The following is a 17734-nucleotide window of genomic DNA, read 5'->3' as shown; positions in this document are numbered from 1 at the left end:
ATCATAATAGGTAAAATGACCAAGCATAACGGATTATTTGGACTTCAATGGGATCATTAGTGGTCAACTCTAAGCATCCAATCTGAAAAAGCCAAATAAGATGGAATCACATAACTGTAGCTGGTAAAACTTAGAAAAGTTATTTTAGGGAGAAAAAAAAACAAAGAAAAAATATTAACCACAATAACATCTTCCCTCAAAACTAAATCATGTTGGAGGAATAGAAAACCAAACATATATTAGAAGTAAATATTATATCCGCATCTTGCTAAGCAATGATCATATGCAATACACCAATAATATTAATCTAATTCATGCATCTGATACACATTCTATTAGCTATAAAAGATGCTCATAATACATGTCTTCCTCTCTTCGATTTTACTATAAATAACAAAATAAACATGTAAAAAAAGTTATTTCTAATTCATTTTTTCAAGCAAGAGGCCAGGTTCTTCCATAGTGAAGGATCTTAGTACATGCATTTATTTAATACACTACAATAGGTATCATCCATATGTGCTACTCTGTCACTTGCCAAAACACCAACACCCTCCTGACTTTTCATTTGGGAGTGATAGGTCAACACACAATTAATTATAGGCTCATTCATTCATTTGATTAGTAACTTCTCTAAACATCATCATTAAAAAAGAGCTAAATACTATAATCCGCATTTATTTTTCCCTAAATACAAGATAGGATGGTTCAATTATTTTTATATTTGATCACAAATATAACAATCAAACAAGATGATGGCCTACGAATTCAATACTTGTAGCATTGTGCTTAAATAACTCTACCATGATTGAACGAGAGCTTTCAGCATAATCAGAATTTAATTAAGACTGCTTAAAATTGTTCCTTAATCCTACATACATAACAACCAAGAAAACAGAGAAATTTCATCAAATTGTTTCAGAAAAATATCAAGAAAGGTAAAAAAGTTCCAGACAGCAAGAATGTTTAATTACGCACAGATATAATAGTCCATACTATTATGGAGTATGATTATGGAGCTTGTTCAAATAAAGAACATCAAGTTGATGGAAGAGAACTAAAAATAGCTCAATTGCTCAATCCAATTAACAACTAGAAATGTGAATAAATATGTTTGACAAGCATTCGCATCTGAATGGACTTAACTATCGAACATAACTAGTAGCCATAGTAGTATCAAAAATCAATCACCACTTAACTGGCGATCCACATCAAGGCTGCGTTTATTTACAGAGACAGGATACTGAGAGAGGGACACATAGATACAAAATCGTGTTTGACAGAGGAGACATGGACAGAGACAATATGTCCAGGGATACTGAATTAGTGTATTTTGTGTCCATCTTGATAGGAAGGACACAGAGACACTAATAAGGGACACAACTTATTTTTCATTTTTTCTTTCATTATTCTTGTTAATTTTTTATAATTATATTTTTTATTATTATATTTTTCGTCTCAAATTTTTTGAATGAAAAAAAAAAGAGAATAAATTAAATTTTCATAATTTGTTCTAGATTATCACCAAACAGGATACAAGAACACAAAATTTGTGTCTCTGTCCTTTATGTCTTGTTCTTAGTGTCTTGTCTTATCCTGTTATCAGAAACAAATACAGTGCAAAGGATGGAGGGTATTGGCAGAAAGGGTAGGGAAGAGGGCAATAACGTTTCATATATCAACTAGTAAGAAGGGATGAAAGTGTATATAAAGGGCTACTGATGCATGAGCATCTTTCCTATCTTTTTCTAGTGAATTTGTATTCAAATTGTTGAGTTTAATCAAGAATTAATTATCTTTTAGCCACTATGGATGCTACTTTAAATCGTGTGTAATTATGTTTATTTCAGGTAGCATTCGGATGGATTTGATGGAGTTTCTGTAGAAAAAGAGAAGAAAGCGAATGATGCTGTCAACCCTGACCTCCCTGCACTCTAACATAAATAACTCAAGCTACAGAGGTCCAATTGACGTAATTTCAGTAGCGTTCGAAAGCTAACTTCCAGAACTTTCCAACGATATATAATAGTTCATACTTCTTCTCCAGAAATTTGGCAAGGGTGGCACCTCTCCAAGTTAGGCGTCGAGACAAAGGGGAAGCTTCAAGTGCCTACTGCCAAGGTGGCGCCTAACTTGAGGTTTCTCAAGTTAGGCGCAAGGTACAACAAGCTCATTCACTTGGGTTTGGCCACCTCCAAGTTAGCGCCAAGTCCTCTAGGCTAGGCGCCAACAATAAGAAGCAAAGTGGTCCCCCTTTCATCCATCAATACCTGCACGAGACATTAAGTGATTTTGATTAAACTTTTATTTCATTTAAAAATAGGAAAAGATATTATTTGATTTTAGAAAATATATTTTACATTAATTAGGATTAGATATAAAAGGAAAAAGAATCATCCCTTCAGGCTTCTCTTCTCTCACACCTCATTCCGTACTTTACAGTTTTTTCAGAATCCTTGTTTTCTCTCTGAACCATGAGCAACTAAACCTCCACTGTTAAGGTTAGGAGCTTTGTTTATTCTATGGATTAATACTATTACTGTTCTATTTTATTTCATGTATTGATTTTAATTTTAAGAATTATTTTCGTTCTTTATCTTATGAATCTAGGTGGAACGGAAGTATGACCCTTGTTCTAATTGAGTTCTTGTAAAACTTGGAAAAACTCTTTGCTTGAACAACAGCTTGAAAATAATTTCTCCTAAATTTCTAATTATCTGGACTTAACGGGATACGTGACATATAATCCTCTTATATTTGGATAATTAGAATTTCTGTGGCATATAAACTAGAATTGAACTTAACCCTCTAATTGGAATCAAGTGACCAAGGAATTGGTGATTGATGAAGGTTAGAAGAGACTAAAAAGGTATAAGGAATTAGGATTTAGTCACATATAGTTTGCCATGAATTGAATCTTGCATGATTAAAATAGTTAGTAAAAAATTTAATCCGGAAAATAAATATCTCTGAAACCTTAACTGTTTTCTCGATATATTTAACATCAATTTATTGCTTGCTTTTTGATTCCCTGAATTTACTGTTTGATGCAATTGAACTCTTAACACTCTTTTTTATTTGTCTAACTAAGTAAACCACTTAACCATTGTTTCTTAATCCACCAATCCTCGTGGGATCGATCCTCATTCACTTGAGGTACTACTTTGTACGACCCGGTGCACTTGCCAGTTTGTTTGTGGTTATAAAATCTACACCAAGTTTTTGGTGCCGTTGCTGGGGATTGACTGTGATTGACAACTATTAGTTGTTTGATTGCTTAGATTAGGCATTTTAGCTTTAATTTTATTTAATTTTACTCAATAATTTTCGAAAATTTTTGCTATTATTTTTTCTTAATTTTTGAAATTAAGTTTGGTGTTACCTAGTTGATTTTATTTTAATTTTCCTATTTAATTTTCTTTATAAATTTTGAATTTCCTAGCTTAATTTTAGTCATCATTTACGAAAATTTTTAGCTTTAATTAGTTAGTGTTTTCTTTTAAGTCTTTACACAGGTTACTTCACTGGAAATTCTCTATACTCTGACGTAGAGAATCTCACTTTTCTTGTCTTCTGTCTATTTATGAGCAGGAATAAAGACAAGGAACCTCTTACAGATTTTGATCCTGAATCTGAAAGGATTTTGAGGCGGCGCTTGCAACAAGCTAGATTTTACAAGGCTAGTGAAAATCTGAGTGAAACTTTGAAAGAGAAGCTGCAGAGTCTACCATGGAACATAATCGTGCTGTCAATGCCAATAGGGACGGACCCAAGCACAATCTTGCCCCTACGTGTTTTTAATTTTTGTTTTAAAAAATATAGTTATATATAATATGCCATCACTTCAAATTTTAAATGACCCCACTACAAATAAAATAAATTCAATTAGCTAAAGTTTTAAATTTATTTTTTTATTTTTTTTTATCATTTTGACTATTATTTAACCTAATCAAATTTAATTATTGTACCGTCACTTCTTTATTCTCTTAAACCCTCTTCTTATTTTTATATTTTCAACCTTCTTTTTCTATTCCTTATCTAATGGTCATCTTCTCTTCATCAAAAAGTAAATTTTAAATTTTTTAATTTTTTTTATATAGCTCTGCATGACTTTATGTATCTTTCAATTTCATTATTTATCTTTTTGATATTTTCAATTGCAAGTTTTAATTCAAATAATTAAAGTTTAGGTATTAATCTAATATTTTATTTTTTCGTGACTTTATATATTTTATTTTATTCTCAATTTATTCATCCTTATTACTTATTTTTTATCTTTTATTCTATTATATGTACCTATGTTGCATCTAAAATTTTAAAATGAACTGATTAATTTACTAATTTAGAATATATTTTTTATTTTTAAAAATAATGATAAAAAATATTTTAATTACAATATATAATTAAACAGATACATAAAATCTTTTATCTAACATTATATGAAAATTAAATTAAAAAATATATAACAAATTTAATTATTTTAAAAAGAAATAAAAAATTATAAATTATGTTTTTATTATTTTATATAAACATACTTTTCATATAAAGATTTAATTTTTCTAGTATTTATATATAATTCTAATTTCAAATTATAAATACTAATATATCATTAGGCGCTAATATGCCAATTAATTCAGTCTTTTATTATTAAATGTGTACAAAAAGATTAGTTAGGATAATAAGTTATCTATAATTTAATTAAAATATTTTAATTTTAAAAATATTTTTTTTATAAATTATATATAATGAATAGTATTTTAAGAATAAAAGTATTCACTAACTCTTTTTACTTTTTATATCTCCATATAATTAATAATATTTAACAAAACTTATTTAATATATATATATATATATATATATATATATATATATATATATATATATATATATATATATATATATTTGCCCCCACTCCTAAATTTTTTTGGGTCCGTCACTGAATGCCAATGTGGCAAATCTGAATGAAAATGAACAACCTAGAAGAGTGCTTGGTTCATACACTGCCCCCAATGCAGATCTTTATGGAAAAAGTATTGTGGTGCCTCCTATAGCTGTAAACAACTTTGAACTAAAGTCGCAGCTAGTCACTCTTGTGCAACAAAATCGTCAGTATCATGAACTTCCTCAAGAAGACCCAAATCAATTTATTTCTAATTTCCTGTAGATTTGTGATACTATGAAGATGAATGGAGTGAATCCTGAGGTTTACAAACTCATGCTCTTTCCATTTGCTATGAGGGATAGAGCAAAGCTATGGCTAGATTCTCAATCCAAGGAGAGCCTGGACACTTGGGATAAAGTGGTCACTGGATTTTTGACTAAATTTTTCCCACCACAAAAGCTAACTAAGCTAAGGGTGGAGGTTCAGACCTTCAGACAGAAAGATGGTGAGACCCTCTATGAAACTTGGGAGAGATACAAGCTGCTAACCAGGCAATGCCCTCCGAACATGTTTTCTAAATGGACTTAACTGGATATCTTTTATGAGGACTTATGTGAAATGTCCAAAATGTATTTAGATAATTCTGCAGGTGGTTTATTGCACATGAAAAAGATATCAGAGGAGACTACTGAGCTTTTTGAGTTGGTTGTTAACAACCAATATCTCTACTCATCTAACAAAATCCTGTGAACTCTGGGACTCCTCAGAAGAAAGGCGTTTTGTAAGTGGAGGCTTTTGATGCTCTTCTTGCTCAGAACAAAATTTTGTCTTAGCAGATAAATTTGATTACTCAACAATTGAGTGGGATGCAGGTTTCAGCTGTTAATACTCAGAATGCACCTCAAGAGGCTCCTTATGACATGACTGGTAGCTCTATGCAAAGTGAGAATTATGATTATATATAAACTTCTTCTGAATAGGTCAATTACATGGGAAATGCTCCTAGAAACCCCAATAATGATCCATATGCTAAAACCTATAATCAGGGATAGAGAAATCACCCAAATTTAGGGTGGAGAGAGCAATCTCAGAAATCACAGAATTTTAACAATAATTCTCAGGGCAGTTTTCAGCAGAATAATCATAATAACCACCAGTTTCAGTCTCATCAACAACAACCACCTTAGCAGGCAAATTCTCAGCCCCAAAAGAACACTGATTTAGAAGCACTACTAGCTAGTTTTATACAGGAAACTAGAGCTTCACTTAGAAACTTAGAGGTGCAAGTAGGCCAGTTGAGCAAGCAAATACCTGAGAGTTCTCCAAGTACATTGCCTGGTGATACAGTGGTGAACTCAAGAGAAGACTGCAAGACCATTCAATTGAGAAGTGGTAAAGTAGCTAGTTCTGAGACTAAGGTCAATGAGGAGCTAGTTGAAAAAGAAGCTCCAGAGAAGAAGAAAGAAGAGGTGGAGCACGTCCCTCCTAGGTGTGCAGATAACCCATTCCCAGTCTCTCTTGACACTTATCCTACATTGCCAAAGGCTGTTGAGTACAAGCCTAAAATGCCATTCTTTAGAGACTTCAGAAGGCTTCCAAAGACAAGCAATTTTCTAGATTATTAGAAGTCTTCAAGAAGCTTCAAATCAACATTCCTTTTACTGAGACTCTTGAGCAAATGCCTCTCTATGCTAAATTCATAAAAGAACTGTTGACTAATAAGAGGAATTGGAAGGAAAAAGAGACAGTGGTGTTAACTAAGGAATGTAGTGCTATTATTCAACATTGGAGATGTCACTATTCAGAGAGCTTTATGTGATCTTGGAGCTAGCATCAACCTCATGCCACTTTTATTGATGAAAAAGCTCCAAAATGAGGAGGTAAAACCCACTCGTATTTCTCTTCAACTTGCTGATCTTTCTATTAAATTTTCTGTGGGGTTGTTGAGGATTTACTTGTGAAAGTGGGGTCATTTATTTTTCTTGCTGATTTTGTTATATTAGATATGGAAGAGGATAAAAAGTCCTCTATTATTCTTGGAAGACCCTTTTTAGCTACAGGTAGAGCTCTGATTGATGTGTAAAAGGGTGAATTAACCTTGAGGGTCAATGAAGAACAGATGATCCTTAATGTGTTTGAAGCCATTAAACACCCTAATAATTCTGAAGGGTGTATGAGAGTTGATGTTGTTGAACCACTTGTTCAAGAGGTACTAGAGGCTGAAGTACTTGATGATATTCTGGATCCTCTCTCTGAGTATGAATTACTTGAGATTGATGATTCACCACCCTAGAAAGACATGGTGAGCACGCCTAAGAAGGAGGGAGAAATCCCCAAGCTTGAGCTCAAGCCTTTGCCTCCTTCTTTGAAATATGTGTTCCTAGGTGAAAATGATTCATATCCAGTGATTATTAGCTCTTCCTTGAAACCTGGTAAGGAAGAGGCGTTGATTACAGTACTCAAGAGCCATAAAACAGCTCTTGGATGGACCATTAGTGATTTAAAAGGGATTAGTCCAACCAAGTGTATGCACAAGATCCTTCTTGAAGATGATGCTAAACCGGTTGTGCAACCACAAAGGAGACTAAATCCAACTATGAAAGAAGTGGTCCAAAAAGAGGTAATGAAACTATGGAAAGCCGGCATTATATACCCTATTTCTGACAGTCCTTGGGTGAGTCCTGTGCAGGTGATTCCTAAGAAAGAAGGGATGACAGTGATTAAGAATGAAAAGAATGAGCTAATTTCTACAAGGACCGTCACAGGATGGAGAATATGCATAGACTATAGGAGGCTCAACACTGCTACAAGGAATGATCATTCCCCCTTACCTTTCATTGATCAGATGCTTGAGAGGTTAGCTGGTCATGCTTTTTATTTTTTTCTAGATGGATATTCTGAATATAACCAAATTGCAGTGAACCTTCAAGATCAAGAGAAGACGACATTCACATGTCCTTTTGGAGTATTTGCTTACCGAAAAATGCCATTTAGACTCTATAATGCCCTAACAACTTTTCAGAGGTGTATGCTTTCAATTTTTTTTTGATATGGTTGAAAAGTTCATTGAGGTATTATGGATGACTTTTCTATTTTTGGTAATTCTTTTAAATTCTGCCTTAAGCATTTATCTCTGGTCTTGAAATGGTGTCAAGAATCAAACCTTGTTTTAAATTGGGAGAAATGTCACTTTATGGTCACGGAAGGTATTGTTCTTGGACACCGGATTTTAAGCAAGGGAATTGAGGTTGATAGAGCCAAGGTGGAGGTAATTGAAAAATTACCACCACCAACTAATGTTAAGGCAGTCAGGAGTTTCTTGGGTCATGCAGGATTTTACAGAAGATTTATAAAGGATTTTTCTAAAATTGCTAAACCATTGAGCAACCTACTAGTTGGTGATGTTCCTTTTGTATTTGATACTGAATGTCTGCATATTTTTGAAACTCTAAAAGCAAACCTTACCTCTGCTCCCATCATAGCTCCCCCTGACTGGGATTTGCCATTTGAATTAATGTGTGATGCTAGTGATTATGCTATAGGAGCTGTTTTAGGACAAGGCACGGCAAGCTTATGCATGTCATTTACTATACTAGTTGTGTATTAAATGATGCTCAAAAGAATTACACAACTACAAAAGAAAAATTATTAGCTATTGTATATGCTATTGATAAGTTTAGGTCCTATTTAATTGGTTCTAAGGTTATTGTTTTTACTGATCATGCTGCTTTAAAGTACCTTCTAACCAAACAGGATTCTAAGATTAATCAGATAGGTGCTACTCTTTTAGGAGTTTGATATTGAGATCAAAGACAGGAAAGGGTCAGAAAATCAAGTGGCTGACCACCTTTCCAGGATTGAACCTGAAGAAGGCGTGCTACCACCCACAGCTGTGACTGAGACATTTCCGAATGAGCAACTTTTTGTCATTCAGCAGGCTCTTGGTTTGCGGATATTGTAAATTACAAAGCCATGAATTTCTTTCCAAAAGAGTACAATAAACAACAAGTGAAGAAGCTACTGACTGATGCAAAGTACTACTTTTGGGAGGAACCATACCTTTCTAGAAGATGCTCAGATGATATAATCCGGAGATGTGTCTCAGATGAGGAAACACAACAGATTCTTTGGCACTGTCATGACTCTGATTATGGAGGTCACTTTGGTGGTGAAAGGATAGCTACAAAGTTCCTTCAGAGCGGTTTTTACTGGCCAACTCTTTTTCGGGACTCAAGAGTATTTGTGAAGAACTGTGACAGATGTGAAAGAGCTAAGAATTTTCCTGCCAACCATGAGATGCCATAGCAGGGGATTCTTGAGATTGAGTTGTTTGATGTGTGGGTATTGACTTCATGGGACCTTTTCCACCCTCATATTCCAACAATTATATCTTAGTGGCAGTTGATTATGTGCCCAAGTGGGTGGAAGCTGTGGCTCTGCCTACCAATGATGCCAAAGTGGTGATGAGCTTTCTTCAGAGATATATCTTCAGTCGGTTTGGTGTCCCAAGGACACTCATTAGTGATGGTGGAAGTCACTTCTATAATAGACAGCTGGACTCACTTCTGCAGAGGTATGGAGTCCGTCATAAAGTGGCAACCCCCTATCACCCTCAGACAAGTGGACAGGTTGAGGTTTCTAACAGAGAACTCAAGCAAATTCTGGAGAAGATCGTCAGTATCTCAAGGAAGGACTGGTCTAGGAAGCTTGATGATGCTCTCTGGGCATACCGGACAGCATACAAGACTCCTATTGGTATGTTCCCTTATCAGTTAGTCTATGATAAAGCCTGTCACTTGCCAGTTGAGCTGGAGCATAGAGCTTACTGGGCAATCAAGTTTCTGAACTTTGATGCTCAAGTTGCAGGAATAAAGAGAATGCTTCAATTGAATGAGCTTGATGAATTCAGATATTCGACCTATGAGAATGCTAAGCTCTATAAGGAGAGAACTAAGATATGGCATGACAAGAAGATTGCCATCAGAGTCTTTGAGCCAGGTCAGAGAGTGCTTCTGTTTAATTCAAGGCTCAAACTCTTTCCGGGAAGCTGAAATCCTGGTGGTCAGGACCGTTTGTGGTAACCAAAGCATCACCGTATGGTCATGTGGAAATTCAGGAAGAGAATTCTGACAGAAGGTTTACAGTTAATGGCCAGAGGTTGAAGCACTATCTTGGAGGCGAGATTGATCGCTGATGGTGTTTTTGTTGAAAAACCAATTCCCAAAACATCCAAAACTCACCGACAAGTGTACCGGGTCACATCAAGTAATAAAACTCACTTAGAGTGAGGTCGATCCCACAGGGATTGATGGATCAAGCAACTTTAGTGGGTGATTAGTTTAGTCAAGCTAACATTTAAGCGAAATTGGGTGAAACTTGAAGCAACAGAATGTAAATGACAAGGAATTATAAATTGCAGAAAGTAAATGGGCAGAAAACTTAAAGAGCAAGAAATGTAAATTGCAAGAATCTTAAATGACAAGAAATGTAAATTGCATGAAATATAAAGGGGAGTGGGTGCTGAAAATTAAAGAAAGCAATAGATCAAGCAACTGGAAATTTAAATTTCAGGAAGAATAAATCAAGATCACAACAACTCAAATGTAAAGTGCAGAGGAACAAAAGTGCAGGAAAGTAAATTGGGAACAAGGAGATCAGAGAGCAATCAATCCGAGAACCAGAATGTGAAATCAAATGCAGCAGATTTTAAACAGAAGTGCTTGAAGAATTAAAAAACAGAAAGTGACTGTGCTTAATTTGCAGCAATTTAAAGGATGTTGAAGATCTCAGGAGTGGAAGAGACTAGAAAACAAGTCTAGATCTCAAATCCTTCCTTGATCCAACAAGAACAAGATGCAGGAAAATTAAAGATGAAAGTAATGAAGAGAACTTTGATTCAAATCACAACTCAATTGAAAGTTTGCAGAAGAAAAAAAATAGAGAAAATTCTCAAGGTGAGATTGAAACAGAATTTCTTCAATTCTCAACCCAAGATTCAAGACAAGAATGAAAACTAAGAGAGAGCTCTCTAATGGAGCCCCCTATACTCTCTCAATGGGCCTTGATTCAATTTGAAGAGAAATTGAATTTAAATGGAATTTTGGTTAAATTTTGGCCCATGTGAAAATTGCTCCCAGGAGGATGCTCAGTTCAAGTGGGGAGCAGAGCATTGGAGCTTATGTTGGAGATCCTTGTCTCGTGCCAAGGCTTGGGAGAAGCATAAGGGGAATGCTCAACTCACAAAGGGAGCTGAGCATTGGTGCCTTGGTGCATGTCTTGTGTGCCTTGTGCTCCTTGCCTTGTCATGATGCGTGCCTTGCTTCCCTGGCCGTGTCAATGTTGCGCCTTGTGCACCCATGAGTAGCGCTCAGCTCTCTAAGTGAGCTGAGCATTGGTGCTTCCAAGGGGAGGTCCCAAGTTCAAACCCTTGTGAAAGCATTTGGAGAAAAGATTTTCCTTAAATTTTATGAAGAGAGCACGACAATGCTCTCCAAGAGAGCGCTGTGCTCTCCAAGTGAGCACTATTAGAAGCGCCTCCTTGCCTTGGAATGAGGCTCCCTCTTCGAATCTTGGTGGTTGCACTTTGGTCTATTTTTGCTTGTTTTTTGCCCTTAAAGATGCATTTCATTCGTGCCTCAATTTCATGCCAAATATAGATTGCCATACATCGTTGGAAAGCTCTGAATATCAGCTTTCCAACGCAACTGGAAGCACATCAATCAGACATTTGTAGCTCAAGTTATAGTCCTTTGAAGGAGGCACGGTCATACTGTAAGCGCCCAGATTTTAACTTAGCCAAAATTTTTCTTCCAAGCTCATCTTTGCATCAGGTTAATGCTCAGCTCTTGGCAAGAGCGGAGCATTGTATGCTGATTGTCTATTATCCTTTAATTTGGTCATGGGCCACGCTTTTAAAAGCGTGGCCTAAGGCTCCAAAGTGTGCTCCAACTTCAAAGTGTTTCCCAAAGCTCTTTTTTTCTCCTTTTTAGCTTATTTTGTGCTTCTTTGCTTCTTTTTCTTCTTATTTCCTACAAAATTTATAAAATCAAAAGATCAAAGAAATGTATCAATTAAGCATAAAAGCATTCATTATTCAAGCACAAATCATCAATTTCTTGTATGAAAAAGCATAGAAAAACATGACATGGTGACATGTCATCAATCGCCAAAGGTCCGCTCATCTGCTGAACTAGCAGAACTGACCGTCAAGCTAGTGACGTTAAAGAAGCGCTTGTCGAGAGGCAACCCAATATTTTCGTATCCTTTAGTCTGATTTCTTTTACTTTGATTTTGTTATTTATTTGATTTTAGTTGAGTTTCTACTGTTTTTCCTTTGTTTTACGTATGTTTGGATCATGCAGAGTAATTAGAATAGAAACAGGTACCTGAAAACAGAGTTTCAGACACCCTGGAAGAAGTTGTTTCAAATTGGGTGGTGCTTAACTTCAAAAACTCAAGTTAGGCGCCGCATATATGCTCACTTTGGATGTTACTCTCTGGAAGGGTGGCGACTAACTTGGCTCCATCAAGTTAGGCGCCACATAAAGAGTACAAGGAGTGATTTGGTTCTGCCTGGTCCGCGCCTAACTTGGCATTCCTCAAATTAGGTGCCACATCAAGCGTTCAAACTGCATCCAATTCGGGAGGCCTGAAGTTAGGCGCCAGGAAATCCAAATTAGGTGCCAGGTTGGAGGGTGCACTCAAGTTAGGTGCCAGGTATCCCAAAAACCACGGAATATAGTGCATCACATTCGGGACACTTCAAGTTAGGCGCCGTTGGTGTCAAGTTAGGCGTCAGGTTAGGGGGCTTCAATCCAAGTTAGGTGCCCCTTAATCCAAGTTAGGCGCCAGCTTCAAATTGCTCACCAAATCCAAACCAAATCACCTTATTTGGTTAAGCAAATCCACTTTGATCTGGTTCCCACTCCCATCAAAACCTTTCCAATCAATTCCCAGATATCCTCCTTTTTTTTTTCAAAGCCTTCCACCTTATAAACCATGCCTGTGAATGTTGTCCCCTTCCTCATCCGACCCATGCCTCCTGGTCCGTGATCCCTACCTATCTTCCTTTACCCCTTCCCCAAACCAACCCGTGAACCACATCCCTTCCCAATACTTGCCTGTGGCACCAACCCATTCCCAATTCATTCCCGTGACTCCAACCTAATGAAACCCCCCTCCAAGTCCTCTATAAAGCCCTCCTCTCTCCCACTTCAAGCCACACCTCAACGCACTTCACCCACACTTCTATACACACACAACTAATCACAATTCCTTCCCCCAATCCTCCTCTTCGAAGAACAAGCTAGCCCCTTTCTCATCTTCTTTTCTTCCTCTGTCTTTCTTTATTTCGTAAAAAAAAATAGAAAAGAAAATTTTAAATTTAATTTTTATTTTCTTCTTTTGCAATTTCTCCTTTCACTCCTCTCTATCTTCCCCTTTGTATTTTTCTCATTTGCTCGGGGACGAGCAAAAGTTTTAAATTTGGTGTTATCGCTTTGCTTGTTTGTTTTCGCTGTTTTCTGTAATGGCACCCAAAACTAGTGCACCCTCAAAGAAGAGGAAAGGCAAAGAGCCAGCCACCAGTTCTCATGATACACACAGGTTCTGATCCAAGTTTCATGAAGAACACTTCTATGATCATACCTACAAGAGGGCTGTGACTCCGGAAGTGAGATTTGCACTGAAACTGGATGAATATCCGGAAATCCAATTTCAAATTGAGAGAAGAGGGTGGCATTTTCTGTATAACCCGCACACAGAGGTTGGACAACTGATGCTCCAAGAATTTTATGGAAATCTCTAGGTCACATACAAGGACGTTGGGGGGTCAATGAGAAGGATTATAAGAGTTATGTGAGAGGCAAGGTCATTAATTTCAGCCCAAGAAGTGTCCGACAGGCTCTCCATCTGCTGGGTCCAGATCATATGTCTGCCTGTTACAGTGAGAGGATACATAGAGACCAAGAACTGGATCTAGTTATTGAAGAATTATGCATCCTGGGTTCTCAGTGGAGGATAGGTGCAGAAGGGAAACCAAACCAACTAAAGAGCACTGATCTTCTTCCTGTAGCTAGGGGATGGTTAGACTTTATGCGAAGGTCTATCATGCCAACTAGTAACCGGTCCGAATGCACTGTGGACTGGGCTGTCATGATTTACTGTTTCATGAAGGGAGAAGTGGTGGAGGTGGAGGATATTATCCCAGATCAGATATATAATATTGCCTCCAACCCCTCAAGAAGGCTAGACTTGGTTTTCCACATCTGATTTACCGCCTGTGTGAAGCAGCAGGGGTAAAGGTGGAGAATGACTTTTCCATTTCTGTTGAGAGACCAATTACCAAGAAAACCATGGAGACTCACAGGGAATAGCACAAGGTCCCCAGAGAAGAGCAAGTTGAGAAGGAAGCTCAACAGGACCAACCACCATTACCTCAAGGACACTACTTCCCACCTTAGGAATACTGGCAGCAACTCACTTCTTTCATTGAGCAGATGAGGATCACGCACGCAGGATAACTGTTGGCAGCAGTACACTGCGTCTATTGAGGAGATGAGGGTGACACAAAACAACCGTTGGAAGTATCTCACCACCACCCTCGATCAGATGAGAGTTGCTCAGGACTCTCAGCGCCAGGAGATTTCCCAGCTGAGACAGGATTATAGCCGCCAGAGAGGACCACATGGATCACAGCTAGAGGAGAGAGATCCCCACCTTGGATATTGAGGAGGCTTAGTTCCTTTCACTTCCTATATTGTTTTTCCATTACTATGTTATGTTCCTATTTTCTGCTGTTTTGTCTTAGTTTCTGTATGATGCTTTATTATTTCAATTCTTAAGTTCTAGTTTGATTTGCTAGTTTAATTCTGTTATTTGCTTTTAGTTCTGAAAAAAATGTCTCATGTATTGCTCACTGAGCTTGAATTCAAAAGAAAAAGAAAAAGATGTATTGCATGAGAAATAAAGCTATATCAAGGAGTAGTCTTATTCACCTAATGTGGTGGTATTCTTTGTGATTCTAAATGCATGACATAAATTGTGCATATTTAAATTTGAATCAAAGGATGTTGTTGTATAAGGAACAGGAATTTAGAGAACTATTATGAATTTTCTGAAGTAAACAAAAGCTTAATCCTTGAAGCAAAAGAAACAGCAAAAGGAAAATAAAAGTAAGGTTCAAAGCTCTGAGCATCAATGACTAGGGAGGTCAGACATGATTAAAAGCTCAAAGAGTTGTTTTCCTAGTCATATGCTTGTGGTGTGAATGTGTCAAGTAATCCTTGAGACAGAGCACTAAGAGTCGAGATCAAATGTATTTAATAGAGTATGCCAAGGGCTTTGAGCACTACTGTCTGGAAGTAACTAAAAGAAAAATCAAAACTTAAAGAGAGTTCCCCAGTTAAGTGCTTGTGGTATTTTTGTGTCAAGTGAAGGTTGAGACAAAACATTTAAAGTCACGGCTAGGCTCAGGGTGCAAAGCATCAAAGAAAAGAGAATTAAAAAAAATTTTCTATGTTCAAGGATTAAACTGAAGTATAAAAGATTAGAGAATTCATAATATTATCCGGATTCTGATTCCGAATGACAGTGACATCCCTCTTATTCAAAAGAGAGTGAGATGCCAAAATTATTCAAGATTACAGTGGGTAAACCCCACTTTAAGTAGAGATATGAGCTTAATTGAACTCTCAGTTCTCATACAAATTCACATCTTAAACCTGTATTAGTTTTGGTTGCTTGAGGACAAGCAACAATTCAAGTTTGGTGTTGTGATGTGTGAGCATCTTTCCTATCTTTTCCTAGTGAATTTGCATTCAAATTGTTGAGTTTAATCAAGAATTAATTATCTTTTAACCACTATGAATACTACTTTGAGTCGTGTGCAATTCTGTTTATTTCAGGTAGCATTCGAATGGATTTGATGGAGTTTCTATAGAAAAAGAGAAGAAAGCGAATGATGCTGTTAACCCTGATCTCCCTGCACTCTAACATAAATAACTCAAGCTACAGAGGTCCAATTGACGTGATTCCAGTGGCGTTGGAAAGCTAACTTTTAGAGCTTTCCAATGATGTATAATAGTCCATACTTCTTTTCCAGCAATTCGGCAAGGGTGGCGCCTAACTTGGGATTCTCCAAGTTAGGCGTCGAGACAAACTTAATCCATCAACTGCACGCTGCATAGGTGGACAAAGGGGAAGCTTCAAGTGCCTACTGCCAAGGTGGCGCCTAACTTGAGGTTTCTCAAGTTAGGCACCAGGTACAACAAGCTCATTCACTTGGGTTCGGCCACCTCCAAGTTAGGCACCAACAATAAGAAGCAAAGTGGTCCCCTTTCATCCATCAATACCTACACGAGACATTAAGTGATTTTGATTAAACTTTTATTTCATTTAAAAATAGGAAAAGATATTATTTGGTTTTAGGAAATATATTTTACATTAATTAGGATTAGATATAAAAGGGAAAAGAATCAGCCCTTCGAGCTTCTCTTCTCTCACACCTCATTCCGCACTTTATAGTTTTTTCAGGATCCTTGTTTTCTCTCTAAACAATAAGCAACTAAACCTCCAATGTTAAGGTTAGGAGCTTTGTTCATTCTATGGATTAATACTATTACTGTTCTATTTTAATTCATGTATTGATTTCAATTTCAAGAATTATTTTTGTTCTTTATCTTATAAATTTTGGTGGAATGGAAGTATGACGCTTGTTCTAATTAAGTTCTTGTAAAACTTGGAAAAGCTCTTTGCTTGAACAACAGTTTGAAAACAATTTCTCCTAAATTTCTAATTATCTGGACTTCTCCTAAATTTCTAATTATCTGGACTTAACAGGATACGTGACATATAATCCTCTTATATTTGGATAATTAGGATTTCTGTAGCATATAAACTAGAATTGAACTTAACCCTCGCTCTAATTGGAATCAAGTGACCAAGGAATTGGCGGTTGATAAAGGCTAGAGGAGACTAAAAAGGTCTAAGGAATTAGGGTTTAGTCACGTATAGTTTGTCATGAATTGAATCTTGCATGATTAAAATAGTTGGTAAGAAAAGTTAATTTGGAAAATAAATATCTTTGAAACCTTATCTGTTTTCTCCATATATTTCACATCAATTTACTGCTTGCTTTCTAATTCCCTGAATTTACTGTTTAATGCAATTGAACTCTCAATATTCTTTTCTGTTTGTCTAACTAAGTAAACCACTTAACCATTGTTTCTTAATCCATCAATTCTCGTGGTATCGACCCTCATTCACTTGAGGTACTACTTGGTACGACCCGGTGCACTTACCAGTTAGTTTGTGGTTATAAAATTCGCACCAACTACCACACGAAATGACCTAATTTTGAGGGAAAAGATTTATTTGTCCAATTTTTAAAATTATCTTTCCACTTATATGTCACGTGTGCACTCTTAACGCCAAGTCATTAGAATGGGAGTCATGTTAAACTTTTTCGTTGGATCTGATCGAAATATTTGTATGAAGAGACTAATTCATCTAACTTTTAAAAAGATAAAAAAATTTAACTTTTTTATTTACAAATTTATAAATAAAAAAGTTAAAGATATATTTATTATTTTTTTCTTAAAATTTTTTTTATTTGGGCTTGGTTAATGAATCCATCCTTAAGTAATAAAAACATTCGATTTGGGGTTAGGTTAAGTGAACGAAGGATGTGGGTGCACGTGTATTTTACTATTTTGGCAAGGCGGTGCCGCGCCCTCAGCTGAAAAGCTTCACGGGCCACGTTGCCGACGTGTCACTATTCTGTGGGACCCACCTCCTAACGTCAAAAGTCAAATATGAAAACTGAAAACTAAAAGGAGCCCAAAAAGAAGTAAA

At 36.4% G+C, this 17734-nt stretch overlaps 1 non-coding gene across 1 annotated transcript; it reads right to left on the bottom strand.

The window, feature by feature from the left end:
* Positions 1-5347: 5347 nt before the first annotated feature.
* On the bottom strand, positions 5348-5455 carry LOC148566559 (small nucleolar RNA R71). Its single transcript, XR_015882502.1, has one exon. It is a non-coding gene; the product is annotated as a small nucleolar RNA R71 (small nucleolar RNA).
* Positions 5456-17734: the final 12279 nt, after the last annotated feature.

Source organism: Arachis ipaensis, chromosome B4 (genome assembly GCF_059453495.1).
Source record: "Arachis ipaensis isolate K30076 ecotype BB chromosome B4, ASM5945349v1, whole genome shotgun sequence".
NCBI lineage: Eukaryota > Viridiplantae > Streptophyta > Magnoliopsida > Fabales > Fabaceae > Arachis > Arachis ipaensis.
Note: the sequence above shows the minus strand (reverse complement) of the source record. Positions and strands in the feature narration are given on the sequence as shown.